Source organism: Vulpes lagopus, chromosome 6, assembly GCF_018345385.1.
Source record: "Vulpes lagopus strain Blue_001 chromosome 6, ASM1834538v1, whole genome shotgun sequence".
NCBI classification, from domain to species: Eukaryota; Metazoa; Chordata; class Mammalia; order Carnivora; family Canidae; genus Vulpes; species Vulpes lagopus.
In genome coordinates this window covers 99,741,739-99,759,300 of record NC_054829.1, presented here as the reverse complement: position 1 = coordinate 99,759,300, position 17,562 = coordinate 99,741,739, and the positions used below count along the sequence as shown (strand labels likewise).

The window sequence follows — 17,562 nt, the reverse complement described above, 5'->3', positions numbered from 1 at the left end:
CAAGACTACAGTTATGTAGACTTTGTGATTATTTCAGAATTGAAATGAAAGTCCAATCTATGTCAATAGTGGTGGGAATAGGAGAGCAAGGCTGGGTGTTAGTGAAGCTATACAAGAAAAATCAGAAGAATTTAGCAGCTTAAGAGTCAAGGGGCAAATAACTCTCAAACTTATTGATAATGATTATTATAAGACAGACATTTATATATTTCACATATAAGTATATATATGAATAATACATGTATGTGTAAAACAGAAACAGAAAGGAAAATTGTAAGAAACACTTAAACCTTTAAGTGTTGCCTGGACATTTCTATTTCATTAAAAATAGCCCAGTGTTAACCCACTCAGTGGACTGTTATCCCCAATTTGAGTACTATGTCTCAAGGGGTATGACTTAAAGGATATCACAAAGGTCTCTTTCCCTACGACCTTTTACTGATGTTGCACTTCTAGCACTAGAAATGAGCTTTCGGTTCTCTGTTAAAGAAAACATCTTTGGAAAAAAAATTAAAAAAAAAAAAAAAGAAAACATCTTTGGAATGGGGCTAATTTTTGCTAATCTTGTACTCGAGAATGAATGATTTATTAATTTTTCTGGAAAGCAAGTTGCGTAAGAGGGAAGAGTGGAGAAAAACTGGAAGACTGAAATGTGTACCTGAAAGGGACCAAAGGTGAGAGAGGTGCTGAGATAAATGTTACCTTAACCATTTTACCTAGAATTGACTGCTATATGTCCAAAATAAAAGTATTATTTCTTGCTAAGACAAGACCTTAGTGGTTCATTCTCTGAATGAGGAAGAAAGAATTTGGGAAGAAAGTTAAACCAGGATTGGCAAACAAGTCACTAATATATCATTTCTTAATTATGCAGATAAAGGATTAACCAGCACAGCTGGAAGATGGAAGACAGGAAGGGGAATGGTCTAGAATTACCAGAAGAGGAAAGGAGGGAAAATATAGGGTTTACCTCATATATATATATATATATATATATATATATATATATATATAGAGAGAGAGAGAGAGAGAGAGAGAGCTTGTATATATATATATATATATATATATATAGAGAGAGAGAGAGAGAGAGAGAGAGAGAGAGAGAGAGAGAGAGAGAGAGAGAGAGCGCGAGCGCCTGGGAACCTGGCTCTGCAGGGGGAGGGACAGAGGGAGATAGAATGGCAGAGGAAGAAGCAGACTTCCTGCTGAGCAGGGAGCCCAACTTGGGGCTCTATCCCAGGACCCTGAGATCATGACCTGAGCTGAAGGGAGCCTCTTAATGTCTGACAGAGCCACCCAGGCGCCCGAGAGTTTACCTCTTTTAAGCAAGATGTGTTAATGGGCCATAATAACAGTTACTCTGGTCCTCAGGTTTACACAAGTTGCCTAATCTGGGTCCTCTATCTTTTGTTACCCAGACTCAGCCCCACCAGAGTAATCTGTCCAAACAAATCAACAGTTGGAGAATTAAGAAAATTGGTTCAGAGATCATCAATAGTTTTGTCAGGAGGACACAAGAGTCAGGCTGCTGGTAATCTCCTAGTGATTCTACAGATGGAAAAAAATCATATTGGAAAATAGGCTTAGAGAACATGTCTAAATTTGTGTGCATAGAGAAGGAGTCTGCTACCAAGCTTGAATTTTGCTGTGTTGGGGATGTTCTGCACTTCCATGATTTTGTCTGGGCTGAGGGGTTACTTATTAACAATGCACTTATTTGTACCAGGCCACTTTGTCAGTATGTAGAATTTGGCAGTTTAACCCTCAAAACAGGTGTTAATTTATTACAAAAGGTAACCAGTGAGTGAAGTCATATAATTTAAATGGATCACAATAGATGCATTAAATTTTATCACAGTCTGTTATCAGTTGTGTGAGACTACTTTCTCTGGAAGGACCAATGCCTGCGGAAGAAAGATCAATTTTCTTTTATTTAATAAATAGAGGCATTATATATTAAGTTGCAATTCAACCTTCAAGATTTCTACCTAAAAGTTTCTCTTTAATTTGAGAGTAATTTCCGTGGAACTGGAATAACCAGATGAGTTCATCTGTTTTCTCTTTATCAACTTACAGAGAAGGAGTCAGATAAAAGGATATGGCCACATTGCTTTCATCCCAGAATAACAACACTCAAGTGCCTGAGAAGCCCAACACAGAGTTCAAAGTCTTTATTTCTAGTCTCTGGTGAGAGTGTAAAAGGAAGAATGTGGGCTTGTTCTTACCTGCCTGAGATTGAAGAGGAAGGGAAGGGTGGGTGTGACCATCCCATCCCACCTAGTGACTTTGCCATTAAATCCTTGTATTATGTACAGAGTCCCCACATGCTCTAGACTGGTAGCAAGAGAATTTAGTTGGGTGGTGGGGATCAAGAATCCCCCTGAATGTTGTGCCCTGAAAAAACTTGTCATTTCTAATAATTGTGTAAAATAACATACAACTAACAGATGGCTGTGACTCCTGCTCCTCAACACAAGTGCCCCTCATTCTCTACTCCCTCACAGAGATAGAAGTAAATCCTATCTAAGCCACACTTGTGATGCTGCCAGCCTGGGGCAGAAATGAGAGTCTGCAGAAGAACCAGTGGACCACAGCACTGGATCTGGAAGTTCTGAGTCTCTCTCGTTGAGAAGCAGAGAGTACCTGTTTGAGATCTTTAGTGAGTAACAACACCTGTTTCCTCTGGCAGTACTCCTTCATCACTTCATTGATTCTGCAGTGAACCATACTCTAAAGGTTTTACCGGGGCATCTGGTCTGTGAACATTCACTCCTAGTTCTGTTTCACAAGAAGAGGTGTGAGAACTTCAAGATCATAAACAAATCAAATGACCACCTTGGAAGACTAATTCGCTGTCTACAGGACGATAGCATTTGCACATTTGATATGATTTCACAACCGTGATAAATAACTAAGAGTAGCATGGAACATGCAACCAGCCAATTGCTCAAGAATGACTTCAAGGGATTGCCTCTCCATCCTCTGAAACACTAGGCTGAAGAGTCCTGATTTTTGTAGCACATCCCTCTCCTTTTCTGACTTGTAGTTGGATAAAACATTGGGCTGTATACCAGTGATTCCTAACCCACCTGGTACAGTTATTCACAAAGGCATGGTGAAATGAGAAAAGTCACAAAATTGCGTGGGTTGTTCGTGAGACCAAGCTTATTGCATTTAATAGAATTTTTCTCACTTTAAGATTATGCTTTTACATTTAGGTGATAAAATATACTTCCTTCTAAAGGTATATTATGTAGAGTGAATGTGGATATATGTGTATGTGTGTGTGTTCACATGTGTATGTATTTAATGTACTTACTTGGCAAAGGAAAGTGTAAAAACCTATCTCTGGGAAATTTTACCAGTCTCTGAAGTTCCAAGATCTGGGAGCCACTGTTTCGTACAGTGTTTTGTATACTGGAAGTTAAAAGAGATAGAGTTCACCTTAGCTATTTCTTTAGAAAATTTAATTGATTTACTTTAGAGTAGTTTTAAGTGTACAGAAGATGAGTAAAAGTACGGAGAGTTTGCATAAGTCCTCTTCCATTCACTCAGTTTTCCCTTAAAAATACGTAATGTAGTATCCATTTGCTACTAATAAAAGGGTATTCATCACGAAATTTCAAAAAGTACAAGAAATATAAAAAAGAAAATAAATGTAAAAAAAGGTATTGGTCATCTCACTCCAAAGATAGCACTAGTAAGTCTTGGTTGTGTATATGTACTGTTTTTTTCCCCTAAATCTGTATCTAGCTATATGTGGAAGCTATCTGTATGTTTACATATGCCTCAATTAATTTTTTTTTACAAACTTAGGAATCATATATATAGAGAGAACTATATCATATACATATATTTCACTGTACATATATTGTATATAAATAGTTTTGTATCCTAGTCTTTTTCCCACTTAACATGGGAACATTATGTGTACATATTTTCAAAGCTTTACATCTTATTCTTCGGGAGATGATATTTAAAACTACACAGTGACTCATCATATGATAAGTGTTTTTTTAAAACGAACTATGTGTTATTTCATTCTACTCCTACTAAAATATGAACTCTAAGAAAGCAAGGATTTTAGTCTGTTTTGTTGTTTTGTTCATCAAAGATCCTTTAGTATATGGAAGAGTGCCTGGCAGACACGTAACAGGAACTCCGACAACATTTGTTGCATAAATGAAAGAATTGTATTTTGGAAATTTGTGTGATTTCATTAGCCAACTCTTTAGAGTCACCCAAGAACTTATAGTAAAAGTTATTGCCTGCTAAATTGGGAATTGAAATAACTGTGCAGTCTCAAACATAGCATTTTTAAGGAACTGAGTACTTGTGGCTCTCTCATAAACTTAGTGATGACAATATGTCTACAATTTAGGGTATTTCAGTGAAGGGGTAGTTTGGTGCCTGCCTTGCCTCTTCTCTTGAAAACAATGGCACTGTGTTGCCAAAAGGATGAGCAACACTGTTTGGATTATTATGAAAACAACTCCTATATGGCAGCAGTGATACCCTGATGATAGGGTCTCAGCTAGAAAATGCTTCTCAAGTCTTTATGGGTTGGGAATCATTTACCCAGAGTGATTGGTAAGGTTCCACAAATTTCCTATAGAATGCCCAGAAAACCAACCTCCTCACCATAGCTCACCTCAAATTCCCACTCATGCACTCAAGTGCTGTCATTTGTTTGTATCTAACAAAGTGGAGAGGAAGGGAATGGTAATGACTATACATTATTTAGATGGTGGATAGCTGGGAAGGGCCATTTACCAGGATATCTGGTAAGACTCTTAGATTCACCAAGGGGCAGGGAGGGGGGTGGGCAGACATAGGAGGCTTCTGACTTTAGAGCACAGACCTGAGGTAGAAGTAGTGAGAGGAGAATGCATTGTCAGAGTGAGAAAGCATGGAGTCAAGGCCTAAAACAAGTTTTACTTAATTCTCAGTCTTACTGAAAGGGCAGTCCTGTTTAGCACCTTAGTGTTCCATCGAGTGAGATCATAAATTAAAACCATCTCATTAAAAGTCATTTCAAAATTCATTAAATTGTGGTATTGGCTTAATTTTCCATTGAAAATGCTGACTTTGTATTACAAGCTTTTAAAATTGCTTTCTAAGTAATAGATTTAAAAAGTCTGAGTAGGCATGTATCCATGGTTACAGCAGTAATGGTATCAAAAATTTCTGAAGATAGCATTTTTGTCCTAGATTTTTATAGAGTTTCTATTTATTAATCTTCCTTCTGTTTTGCTTCAGCCTTTCTATATGATATGATCACTTGTTTGCCAGGTTCTCTGTTGTTGTAAAAATGTTTAGTAACATTATTCAACACTTTTCCTTTCATTTCTCAATTCATATTTTTAACCAATATTTATTGAATATCTGTGAAGTACTTGAGAAATAATGGGAAATAGAAACCTTCAAAAATTATAATCAAATATTGGACATAAATAAACAGGCAATTAAGATATAGCATAATATGTCTTGAGAGCAAATAGAAGAGGTACCTAATAAATCAACAGTAGAGGTTTTTGGCAGTAAGTGCCAACTAAGCTAGGAATGGAAAAGCTGAGTGGCAGTGGTGATGGAGAGTGGAAAAAAAGCATTTCAAGAGCAGGGAGCAGCATGTGCAAAGGCCCTGAAGCAAGATATTGCATGGCTGATCAGAGACCTAAAAATAACTTAATAGATTTAGTCTACCAAGTGAGAAATGAAAGATGAAACTGGGGGGGGGGGGAAACAAAGAGACCTTGTAAATCACGTAAAGGACATCATGCTAAAGACAATTGGGAATATTTGAAAGTTTTTATGAGTGAGTAAGTAGGATCAGATAGTCTACTTAGAAAGCACACACTGACTTCCCTCAGTAGAACAATTTGGTGAGGAGCAATTCACAAGGCAAGGAAAATTAGTGAGAAGATTCTAGTATAATCCAATTAAGAGTTGATGGCAGCCTGAACCCAGGATAAAGGCTGTGGACTTAGAGAGAGTAAACTAATTTGAAATCCATGGTAGGATCACCAGAATTTAGTAATAGATGGCCAGATAAAATGATTAAAGGAGAAAGCTATGAGAATGTTGTTGACTATCTTCATGTGGGTTTCCTCTCAAAACAAGTTTGAGATAAAGACTGGGGTTCAGAAGGCTTATTTTAGAGGTGATCCCAGGAAGTAAGAGTGGAGGAATGGAGAGAGTGAGTCAGAAAAAGAGAAAAGCCAATTTAGGAAGGAGGAAAACCAAAAATGTATACATTTACTGAGCTGTTTATTGCTGCAAAAACTGGAGCACAAGCTTTGAGGGGGATCTGTTTTCTTTCTTTCTTTCTTTCTTTTTTTTCTTACCTTTTTATTTTTTATTTTTATTTTTTTTATAAATTTATTTATTTATTTTTTTTTTTTTGTTTTTTGTTTGTTTTTTTTTTTTTTTATAAATTTATTTTTTATTGGTGTTCAATTTGCCAACATACAGAAAAACACCCAGTGCTCATCCCGTCAAGTGCCCCCCCTCAGTGCCCATCACCCATTCACCCCCACCCCCCCGCCCTCCTCCCCTTCCACCACCCATAGTTCGTTTCCCAGAGTTAGGAGTCTTTATGTTCTGTCTCCCTTTCTCATATTTCCTACCCATTTCTTCTCCCTTCCCTTCTATTCCCTTACACTATTATTTATATTCCTCAAATGAATGAGACCATATAATGTTTGTCCTTCTCCAATTGACTTACTTCACTCAGCATAATACCCTCCAGTTCCATCCACGTTGAAGCAAATGGTGGGTATTTGTCATTTCTAAACCATGTTGAAAGCTCCTCGGAAGCATCCCTCTGGATCACTGGAGATAACCTTTATTTCTGGACTTTCCTCTCTTTGGTTTGTTGTTGCCTCCAGGGATAACTCCTCTGCACTTGAGAACTGCTGAGCAAGTTCTTAGAATTTTGGAGAAGACTCCAACACACAAAATTGGAGAGAACTACTTGAGGTGAAACTGGTGTTTGAGGTGGGTGAAGGAGTTTGACATGGGGCACAAGTAGCATCCACCACGGTGACCATGCTCCTGGCTTGGGCAACCAGATGCCCTAACTTATGGTGAATTCTCAAAATAGTTTTGAGACACCCATGCAGTGAGATCGAGCAAGAGTGGGATATGACCTGGTGATTAGAGATTGACACCACAGTAATGAGTTTAAGGGCCACAGCCTAATCACAGGTCATGCATGAATTTGCTGGGGTTGCCAGGCAAATTCTACAGACTGAGTGCCTAAAACAACAGAAATGTACTTTCTCACAGTTCTGGAAGTTGGAAGTCCAGGACCAATGTGTTTGCAGGGATGATTTCTTGTGAAGATTTTCTCCTTGGTTATCTCCCTTATCTTCATCTTTTGTCTGTGTCTACCTGTGCCCAAATCTCCTCTACTTATAAGGACATCTGTTATATTGGATGAAGCCCACTCATATGATATCATTTTAATGCCTTTACCTTTTTAAAGACCATTTGTAGTCACATTCTGAGGTATTGGGCATTAAGATTTCAACATCTGAATTTTGAGGGGACACAATTCAGTTTAACAGGTAGTAACTGACACAAAGGGAATAGACAAGCTTATTCAAGAAAAGAGGAGCTAGAACAGAGTTCATTTATTTTTAACTATTATTATTATTTAAGACTTTTCTTTTTAATGTTTTTTATTTATTTAAGTAATCTCCAAATCCAACATGGGACTCAAATTCACGACCCTGAGATCAAGAGTTGCATGCTTGGGCAGCCCCGGTGGCGCAGAGGTTTAGTGCTGCCTGCAGCCCAGGGTGTGATCCTGGAGACCCTGGATCAAGTCCCATGTCAGTCTCTGCATGGTGCCTGCTTCTCCCTCTGCCTGTGTCTCTGCCTCTCTCTCTCTCTCTCTCTCTCTGCATCTCTATGAATAAGTAAATAAAATCTTAAAAAAAAAAAAAAAAGAGTTGCATGCTCTTCCAACTGAGCCAGCCAGGGGCCCCAGAAGAGGCTTTAGAGGGATACCACCATTTAATGGGAGTAGCACGAACTGCTAGCAGGACCCACATATAACATTAACAAAACAGACTGATAAGGAGTGTACAAAAGTAGAAGAAAAATAAGGTGAGTGTGGCTTCATGAAAGACAAGGAGGGTTGTTTCAAGGAGAGAGTGGTCAGCCGATGCCAAATGCTGCTAAGAGGCCTAGCAAAGGAGGGATACAATGAGATAGGTGAGCCTGAGGATTGGTAATTGAAAAGAAGACTTTGGCAGGGAGAAGAAGAGTGTTGGCTCCAGCATGGCATGGAGTATGTGGATGGGTTTGAGTGCTGCTGGGAAGAAACTGAGGACCAGGAAAAGGCTGAAGGTATGGGAGAGAGAGGAGACCATTGGTGAGCAGTGCCTCAGGTGTAAGGAAGGGATGAGGGTTTGTAGTTCAGGTACGGAACTGTCTTCAGATAAATGTAGAGATGCCTCTTCCATTTGTATAGGATGGAAGGAGGAAATGATGGGAAATCTGACTGAAGAGTAAGGAAGGGTGATTAAGAGGCAGAGTTTTGAGGGAGAGGGAAGATAGTTGAATTAAACCAAGGGTTGACATAATATTTCAGGGATGCCTGGGTAGCTCAGTAGTTGAGCATCTGCCTTCAGCTTAAGGCATGATCCTGGAGTCCAGTATCAAGTCCCACATTGGGATTCCTGCAGGGAGCCTGCTTCTCCCTCTGCCTATGTCTCTGCCTCTCTTTCTCCGTGTCTCTTGTGAATAAATAAAAAAAATCTTGACAACAAAAAAAGCAATGCAAATTGCTTTAACAAAAAGAAGTAAGATTTCATAAAATGGAATGCAAATGTATTTTTATCAATACTTATTGTATTGTTAAATCCAATATCACTTTTCCTTAAAATTGCTGGAATTTTCTTCATGAAATTAGTGAGTTAACATAATTTTTAAAAAGATGAGGCTAGTGGAAATATGAAACACAGTATTCATAGAAGTATTGGTCAGCCAATATTGTTAATATATATATATATATATATATATATATACACACACATAAGTGATTAAAATACTATTGTTATATTACTCCTAATTCCAAAAAATAGCTTGAAATAAAATTAATAGTGCTCTTTTTCTATAGAGGCCTCCATAGGAAGTGTAATAATGTACCTCTGATATCTTCATTAGCAAAGATTCAATATCTTGAATTTGCTCTCTTATCTTGCTGTTACTGATATGCAGGGCAATGAGAAAATGGGAAGACAGGTTTATGTGGCTATAGATGATTAGCCACAGATGACTGTGAACTGTCACATCATAGACTAATGTGAGCATAGTCTTGTTCACATTGTAGATAGTACACTTTATGAATACGTTTAGCAGTGCTCCTTAATTTTCTCTTTTTACCAGATCGTTACGCTAAGTTTCTGCTGCTCCTCAGAGCACTGACCAGAGCAAGGAATCTTCATTTATTGCATTTGTTTGCATAATATATCTGATTTCATACTCCTCATTTATAAATTGTCATAATATGCAGGAGGAAGTTGTTTTTTCTCATTTAGTATAATCAAGATAATAATCTTAAATGTCAATGAAATTATAAGGTAGGGTTGATGATGGGTGATTTTAGTGGAAATTAAACTGATTTGATCAGTTTGCATTTTCTCATTTACCTACTTAGATGTCACAAGAAGGCCCATTAATTCATAAGTCACTTAGTTTCCAAATCTGTAAGATAAAAGTTAAAAAAAATTGCCTTTCCCCAATACATAGGATGAATGCGAAGATTAATAACTGTTAATAGCTTTTGAATGTATAATATAAAATAATGATGTCATAGTTTACCTTAGGGTGTGATATTAGTGATAATGTATGATTGCAAAGCATAAATCACTTTTTATCGTCTTCAAATTCCTGAAAACTGCAACAAATTCCATATGAAATTTCTATCATTCATGATTGAGTACTTAAATCCCAATAGAAGCTTTATGTATCACATGTAATTAATACCCTAAAAGTAAATGCATTGCATCATTCAACAAAATATCACTAAGGACCTACTGAGTGCCAGGACTTGGAGGGTGCTAAGTGAAGACACATCAATTCCCTGTCATTTTGGAGCTTAGATTCTAGTGAGAGAGATAGACAATAGCTAAATTAAGAAATAAACATATACTATTATTTGTTTTGAAAAAAAGTTATCTTGACAAAAATGGTATTTGAAGACTGGTGAGAGGGGTGAGGGTATTGACCAGAATGAGTACACTAGAGGACAGGAGGAGGGTAAGTAATGGCAACACTTAGAAATGACTCTAAAAAGACATTTCCTATAAAAAAGGAAGTGCAGGAATAGGGTGCTAGCTTAAGGAAGATTTAGGGCCAAGGGAATTTGTAAGTGATAAAAGATAATGTTTTCTGCTCATGGGAATGATCTAATACAGAATGGAAATGATCTATTAGTTTTCCAGGGCTGCTGTTCCACAAAGTGAGTGGCTTAGAACAACAGAAATTTGTTGTCTCACGCGATTCTGGAGGCTAGAACTCTGAAATCAGATTGTTCACATGGCCCTACTCCCTCTGAAACCTCTAGGGGAAATTCTCCTTGCTTCTTCCTAGCTGCTGGTGGTTTATTAGCAATCTGGCATTCCTCAGCTTGCAGCTGCACAACTCCAATCTCTGTCTTCATCATCACGTGGTGTTTCCCTGTGTGTCTCTGTTTTCACATGCCCATTTTCTTCAAGACACCAGTCATATTGGATCAGGACCCACCCTACTCCCATGTGACCTCCTCCTAACTAATTCCATCTGCAATGACCTGATTTCCAAACAAGGTCATGTTTTGAATTACTGAGGGTTAGGACTTCACTCTGTCTTCTTTTGAGGAAAACAATTCAACTTATAACAAAGAGTGTGATAGCTTGAGAGATTTATAGGGTGCAAGGAACTCTTAAGGAATAAGAGAATGCTTTTTGCTTGGGTATGATCTAGTACAGAGAGAAAAACCAATGATGTGGTAGGAGAGAGAAGGTATAACGTGGGGACAAAGAACCTGAGTAAGGAAAAGAAGATATGATCCATTGTTCCAGTGTAGGGCTGGTCCTGAAAAAAAGCCTAGAATGTTCATTTGCTCTACCAGAGGGGAAAGTTGTTTAAGAATTCAGGTAAGGGTGGGCTATAGATTTGATGTAGGAAAATAATTTTCTCTTTTGGGGGTTAAAGAAACAAATGTTCCTGATTTGAAATTCAGATCAATGTCATAATCGCAATTAGTATTATTTTAGGGAACCGGGGTGGATATGACAGTACAGTACAGCGCCACACACACACACACACACACACACACACACACATGCACACGCACACACACACATCTTTATGCCTTTAAGCTAGATACTCTACATATATGACCTACTCTAATTCTCACAATATTTGAAAAAGGCATCTCCTGGCTAAAGATCTTCTTTTTCTATATACCACAAAGGTTTGGATTAAGTAGTAAATATGTTCACATAGTAGTCCAGAGGTTAACTAATAGTGCCTTGACATGTCAATTAGTCCTGTGAACTTTGTAATGTAATAAGTGCAAAGTTGAAAAGAACAGTTTAACCTTTTTTAAAAGAAATATTTAGGATATAGATTAGTGAATATTTACCAAATAAATCCACTTTATTAAAATCATTGTTGGGATGCCTGGGTGGCTCAGTCAAACATCTGCTTTTGGCTCAGGTCATGATCGTAGAGTCCTGGGATTAAGCCCCAAGTTGGGGCTGAGCAGGGAGCCCACTGAGCAGGGAGCCTGCTTCTTTCTCTCCCTCTGACGCTCCCCTTGCTTGTGCTCTCTTTCTCTGTCAAATAAATAAACAAAATCAATGTTTATCAATGATCAACCATGTTCTATAAATGACAGGATCAAGTGGTCCCAAACCAACCAAAGCAAAAAGTCCCTCTTTTGTCTTTTCAAATGTTTAGGAACTCCATATTATTATTTTTGTCATATGTTTTAGATAATAGTTGGTAGAAGAATCCAGGCCAAGAAAAGAAGTGGAAAAAAAAAAAAACCAAAATCAAAAAACAAAATAAAAAAACCAAAATGAAACAAAGGAGAACCCATTCTAACAGTTCTAAAAGAATTGCAGGTAGAAAAGTACCATGAACAAGCACACTTGGATTCGTCATAACCCACTTAACCGGCTGGTCAAACACTGCAGCTTCTTTGTACTTTGACCTGGCTTCTTGGCAAGAAGCCCAGTGACAAGACACTGTCTCTCTCTCTCTCTTTCTTTCTTTCTTTTTTTTTTTTTTTAAGATTTTATTTATTTATTCATGAAAGACGAGAGAGAGAGAGAGAGAGAGAGAGAGAGAGAAAGAGAGAGAGAGAGAGGCAGAGACACAGGCAGAGGGACAAGCAGGCTCCATGCAGGGAGCCCGACGTGGGACTCGATTCTGGGTTTCCAGGATCAATTAAAGGCGGCGCTAAACTGCTGAGCCACCGGGGCTGCCGGACATTGTCTCATTTTGTTTTTTTCTCAAACATACATCAATTTGTTAGCAAGTAGTGCTTTTTACCATCCTTATCAATATTTATATTAAAAGAAGATTAAAAATTTGAAATATATGCTGCTTATGATTTTATGTTGGTCTTTGTTTGAAATGAGGCAACATTTAAAAACCAATTTGCCTTTCTGTATTTGGCCTATCTTTGATTTAAAGGGACTCCTAATATTTAAGAATGTAAACTATATGTGAAGAGTTCTGGTGAAGGCAATGAATTAATTTTCCAAATGTTGACTTGTTAGAATTGAAATGCCAGTTGGCAATTCAAAGACATATTATATGACCAAAATAACATCTGTAAGAAAAAGATGGCATTTGGCCAACTACATATGAATCTGGATGATGCAGTGAAAATGCTCTTATCTTCATAGTAGGCCTCCACCAGACCTGTCCCATACACCAGATTGCTTCAGAGTAATTATGTTGCTGTAGTAACTGTAGATTTGAGAGAGCAAATTACAGATATTTTGTTGATGACATTGGAGCTGTAGTCATAAATACTGAGTTCTAAAGTTTCAGCAGGGATTTATCTGAGTAAAACATGACAGTCATATAAATGTTCTCTAATTATCTTAAAACCCAGGCATCTCTGAACCTACGTTAGAAATGGTTTTAATATGATCTAGTCTGTGATGGTGCCCAACCCTGTTCTTTGGTTCTATTTCTACAACAGATCCAAGGGCAGTGGATGCAGACAGTGGTACTATGGCATACCTCTTCCTTTTCTAATCCCAGCCATTTTGCTAGTCTTATTCTCCAGAGTTGGTCAATGGATATTATAAATCTCTTTTAAAATAAAAGAGCAGAAAAGACATTAAGTTTTATTAGCTTCACTTTCTGTCTGAGCTCTCTGGTATGACAAATTTATTTTGGCTCCAAATTTATTCCAAGATTTTTCTATCTTCTTTGAAAATTTAAATTCTAGAATCACAAAATGATGTAGAACAAAGTAGGCAGACACCTAATAGAAATAATTTTGCATTATAAATATTAAAAACTTGAACATACTATTGGTAAAGTCCTTTTTATATTAACTTTCAGTGGATTAAGTAGGAAGAAACAAGTTGGAGAAGTTACTTATTCTAATTTTATATATTTTAGATGAAATGCTTTAGATTTTTTAATTTTAAATTGTTAGTTTTATTTAGGTGTTTTAGTTTTTAGATATTTGATAACATTTTAGATTAAAATTCTCTAAAGTAATTATTATTTCTATGTAATATTTTATTTCATTATTATTTTTTAGGAATTTAGTGATTCATCACTTCCACATAACACCCAGTGCTCATCACAAGTGCCCTATGTATTCCTATGAAATATTTTATCTAAATATATAATATTGCAAAGTGGTTACCGCTTAGAATTTTTTTGGCAATTTATTATATCTTAATCATTTAGATTTTAAGGTTTTAGTCTATATTTTTCCTTTGTTTGTAGGAGGGAGCAATTGCTGTTGGAAAGTTTTATGGAGCATAAAAATTCTGACGGAGATTTTTCCCTGCTACATGTTGAGTTTGCTGACTCAGTTTTTATTCTTTTTAAAAAGATTTTATTTATTTATTCATGAAAAACACACACACACACAGAGCGAGACAGAGACATAGGCAGAGGGAGAAGTAGTCTCCAGGCAGGAAGCCTGGTGTGGGACTCGATCCCAGGACTCTAGGATCATGCCCAGAGCCAAAGGTAGACGCTCAACTGCTGAGCAGACCCGGGTGTCCCTCAGTTTTTATTCTCAGTGTGAGTCTGTAATTAACCTTATCAATAAGGAAAAGAAGAATTATATCCTCAAATTAAAGGAAATCCCACAGACATAAAACCCACAATGGGAAAATTTCACCCCATCTTAACATTGGCTTTTCAATGAAAAGTTGTGCATATCCTCATTCTTCTTAACTCTCTAACTTTTCATTTTGTTGTTACTGTTTTAAAATTAATATTAAACATTTAATTGTGAAATGATTTTGCAGAAGATTTCGAAAATATAAAAAAATCATAAAGAAAAAATTTCATATTTCCGCCATCTAGAGATGATCAGTGTTGATAAATTTATGCATTCAAGTCTTTTCTATGTGCACAGTGATTAATTTATTTTTCACAAAAATGAATTCAAGCTCATTTAAGAAAATTAAGATGATCTCAGCAACATTTTCCCATAACATTTAAAATAATGAAAACTGCAATTAAAAAGCAACGGTCATAGGGTGAGAGCTCAAATACATAATAAACCCTCAAGTTATCTTCAAAAGTTAAAACAGTTTAGAAATCACAGTTTGGAGATTAGATTCCATTTTTAATAATAAAACTAATTGAGAAGTGTCAAATGAAATAAGAACTTAATTCAGTATGTGCAACTCATTTTATCAAATTTATATCATTATAGAATATCCCCCTCTACTGTCCTTTTCTCCTCTCCTCAAATTCACAAATGATAGAGAATCAATGATGGAGAATGAATCCATCTAAACTCTCTATTTTCCTGGAATTAACACCATTATAGCAAGTCTTTCTTCTTTAGAAGAGAGAAACCTAAGCAATAGTTATGGGGCTCTGGAATAAAGTATCTACTTATTCCTACATATAATAAGCTTAAAAACTCATGGTGCTTTTGTGTGAATAAATATTTAGGCTTCTTTTTTTTAAAGATTTATTTTTATTTATTTATGATAGACACAGAGAGAGAGAGAGAGAGAGAGGCAGAGACACAGGCAGAGGGAGAAGCAGGCTCCATGCCGGGAGCCCGACGCGGGACTCGATCCCGGGACTCCAGGATCGCGCCCTGGGCCAAAGGCAGGCGCGAAACTGCTGAGCCACCCAGGGATCCCCTAGGCTTCTTTTAACATGAGTTTTTCTTATATCTAACTGAGTTACCAAACTTCAGTGGAAAATATATTTTTCTGTTATGAAAAAGAGCCATCATGGTTTGAGTAGCTTGAATTACAAAGCTATGGAGATCCTAGAACACACCCAAGGGCCATCAATTGTCCAGTGGTTGTCTATGTCTTCCTCCAGACAAAGCATTTCTAGAGACTGTGCATGCAACTTAAAAGACCTTGGACATCAGTGAACCCATAATTCTCTCAGTGGCATCAGATTTTATGTCTGGAGAATATTTCTTCTATCATAAATACAAGTTGAAAACTACTCTACAGTTCTTAGGCTACTAGGATATGTTATTTTTAGATAGCAAGTTTTCCATATATTCTAACCATTATCTTTCCCTGCAATATCTATCCTACTTTTATTTCATTTTTGTGTAAATCATACTTTATCCCAAGTACATTTATCCCCATTAAGACTTTCATATAAGAGTGGATCATATTTGAGTGTAAAGTCACAGGTATCAAAGCTTGGTTTTTCATTTTTGTGTGCCAAGAATAATTTTCCTCCTTCTGAAAAATACCAAACAAAGGCATCAAAACAAGAAATAGAACTAGAAAACATTAAAGTTTCTTTGATAAGGTGACAAACCCCATCCAAGTTAAAAAAAAAAAAAGAAAGAAAGAAAGCAAGCAAGCAAGCAAGCTCTCTGGACCATGTTTTGGCCCTACAGAGAAGCAATTTTCTATCTGGAGAAGATGAGCTTCCTGGCTCATTTGATGTTGTGTGCCTCAGAGAGACAAATAGTGTCATGATGTTGCAAACTGCTGAAAATGACATCTCAATCTAGTTTGGAATTTTAGTATTCCTTAGCTTTGTAGTTTATAAAATGCTTTAATTTGTATTCTCTCAGTGAATTCTCATAACAACCCCAGAGATACCTGGAAGAGATAAGGAATTCCAGCTACAAAACTGTTCACACGATTCAGTTAGAATGAGAAGTCAAGTCTTCTGATTCTTACTTATTTTTTTCTTCCTCAATGCCTTGCTGCCAGAGAGCTTGGTGGGAGTAGTCTCTTCATGTTGCTTGGAGATCATGCAACTCTCAAACAGGGTTTCACTGCTTTATCAAGAGTCCTAGATGAATGTGTAGTTAACAGTGAGAGTACTTCTTGTTCAGCAAAAATGTGGTATGAATGAGTTTCTGGAAAAAGACTAGAAGTGAAGTTGGTCAAGCGGATTCTACTAGTGCAGACACTGAAGAGACAACAGTTAGTATTTTGTTTTCTTACTTTCAGTAGACTCATTTAAATTCTTGAGTTAAAAATTGTTTTGTGAAGTAGAAAAGCCAGTGATAACATTGGCAAAAAAAAGAAAGAAAGAAAGAAAGAAAGAAAGAAAGAAAGAAAGAAAGAAAGAACAAATAGCCACTTATCACTTTTTAATTCTTAATCTTTTATATTTTAATGGGAATGGGAGATCCTGGGATTAGATTATATGAAGAAAGGGAAGGCAAAGGAGAGGGTGTGAGTCCCAGAGATTAAAGGGATGAGAACCCAGTGGAGAAAAGAGTTCCTTGTTTTAGTTTCATTCTATAATTTCACCCAAGGCTAAGCTTTGTACTAAATTCTTATCTTGAAAACAAAATTCTTAATTGTTCTTACATGATTATATTTCCCAGCAGCTCAATTTCAATCAAGTTTTGGGACTCTGAGCCTCAAGTTTTGGGAGAGTTGAGATATGGGTAGTCCCGTGGAGATTTACTTCTTCATGCTCTGTTCAGCTCAGCTTGGTCCATTCCCCATCAAAGACCTGGGGCTATTCTGGATTCATAGAGTGAGGAGTTGGATACCTTTTGGAGCTATTTTTATAAATCTGTGTTATTTTTGTTAGTTTTCTCTGATAAAAAGAAGCATGCTAGCCACGCAGCATGGGAGCTCTGCGTCTGCTGCTCAGGATTGTCCCCATTGGGCACATGGAGAGGCACTGACTGATTCTAGCTCCCCATTTTAGAGGCCTTCTACCACCAGACTTCTACCACCTTCTACAGTTTGTAATTTTTTTGTTCCTTTAATTATAAAAGATATATACCTTAAAAAAATTCAAACACCATAAAAGTATATATATGAAGAAAAAGGTATGTTTTCTAGAGAATGATATTATTCTTCCCTTTGAACCCCCTCTCCTCTATATCTGCTCCCA

At 36.9% G+C, this 17,562-nt stretch overlaps 1 protein-coding gene across 18 annotated transcripts in view; it reads left to right on the top strand.

The window, feature by feature from the left end:
• LOC121492782 (collagen alpha-2(I) chain-like) overlaps window positions 1-7,721 on the top strand; it is a 105,247-nt gene extending 97,526 nt beyond the window's left edge. For 12 of the 18 annotated variants that reach the window (XR_005988280.1, XR_005988286.1, XR_005988283.1 and 9 more), the window contains one exon: window positions 2,077-6,365. The gene's annotated coding sequence lies outside the window, so the exon portion shown is untranslated. Of the gene's footprint in view, window positions 1-2,076; window positions 6,366-6,887 lie in introns of those variants that run through there. The other 6 variants (XR_005988292.1, XR_005988288.1, XR_005988285.1 and 3 more) reach the window with 2 other exon arrangements.
• Window positions 7,722-17,562: the final 9,841 nt, after the last annotated feature.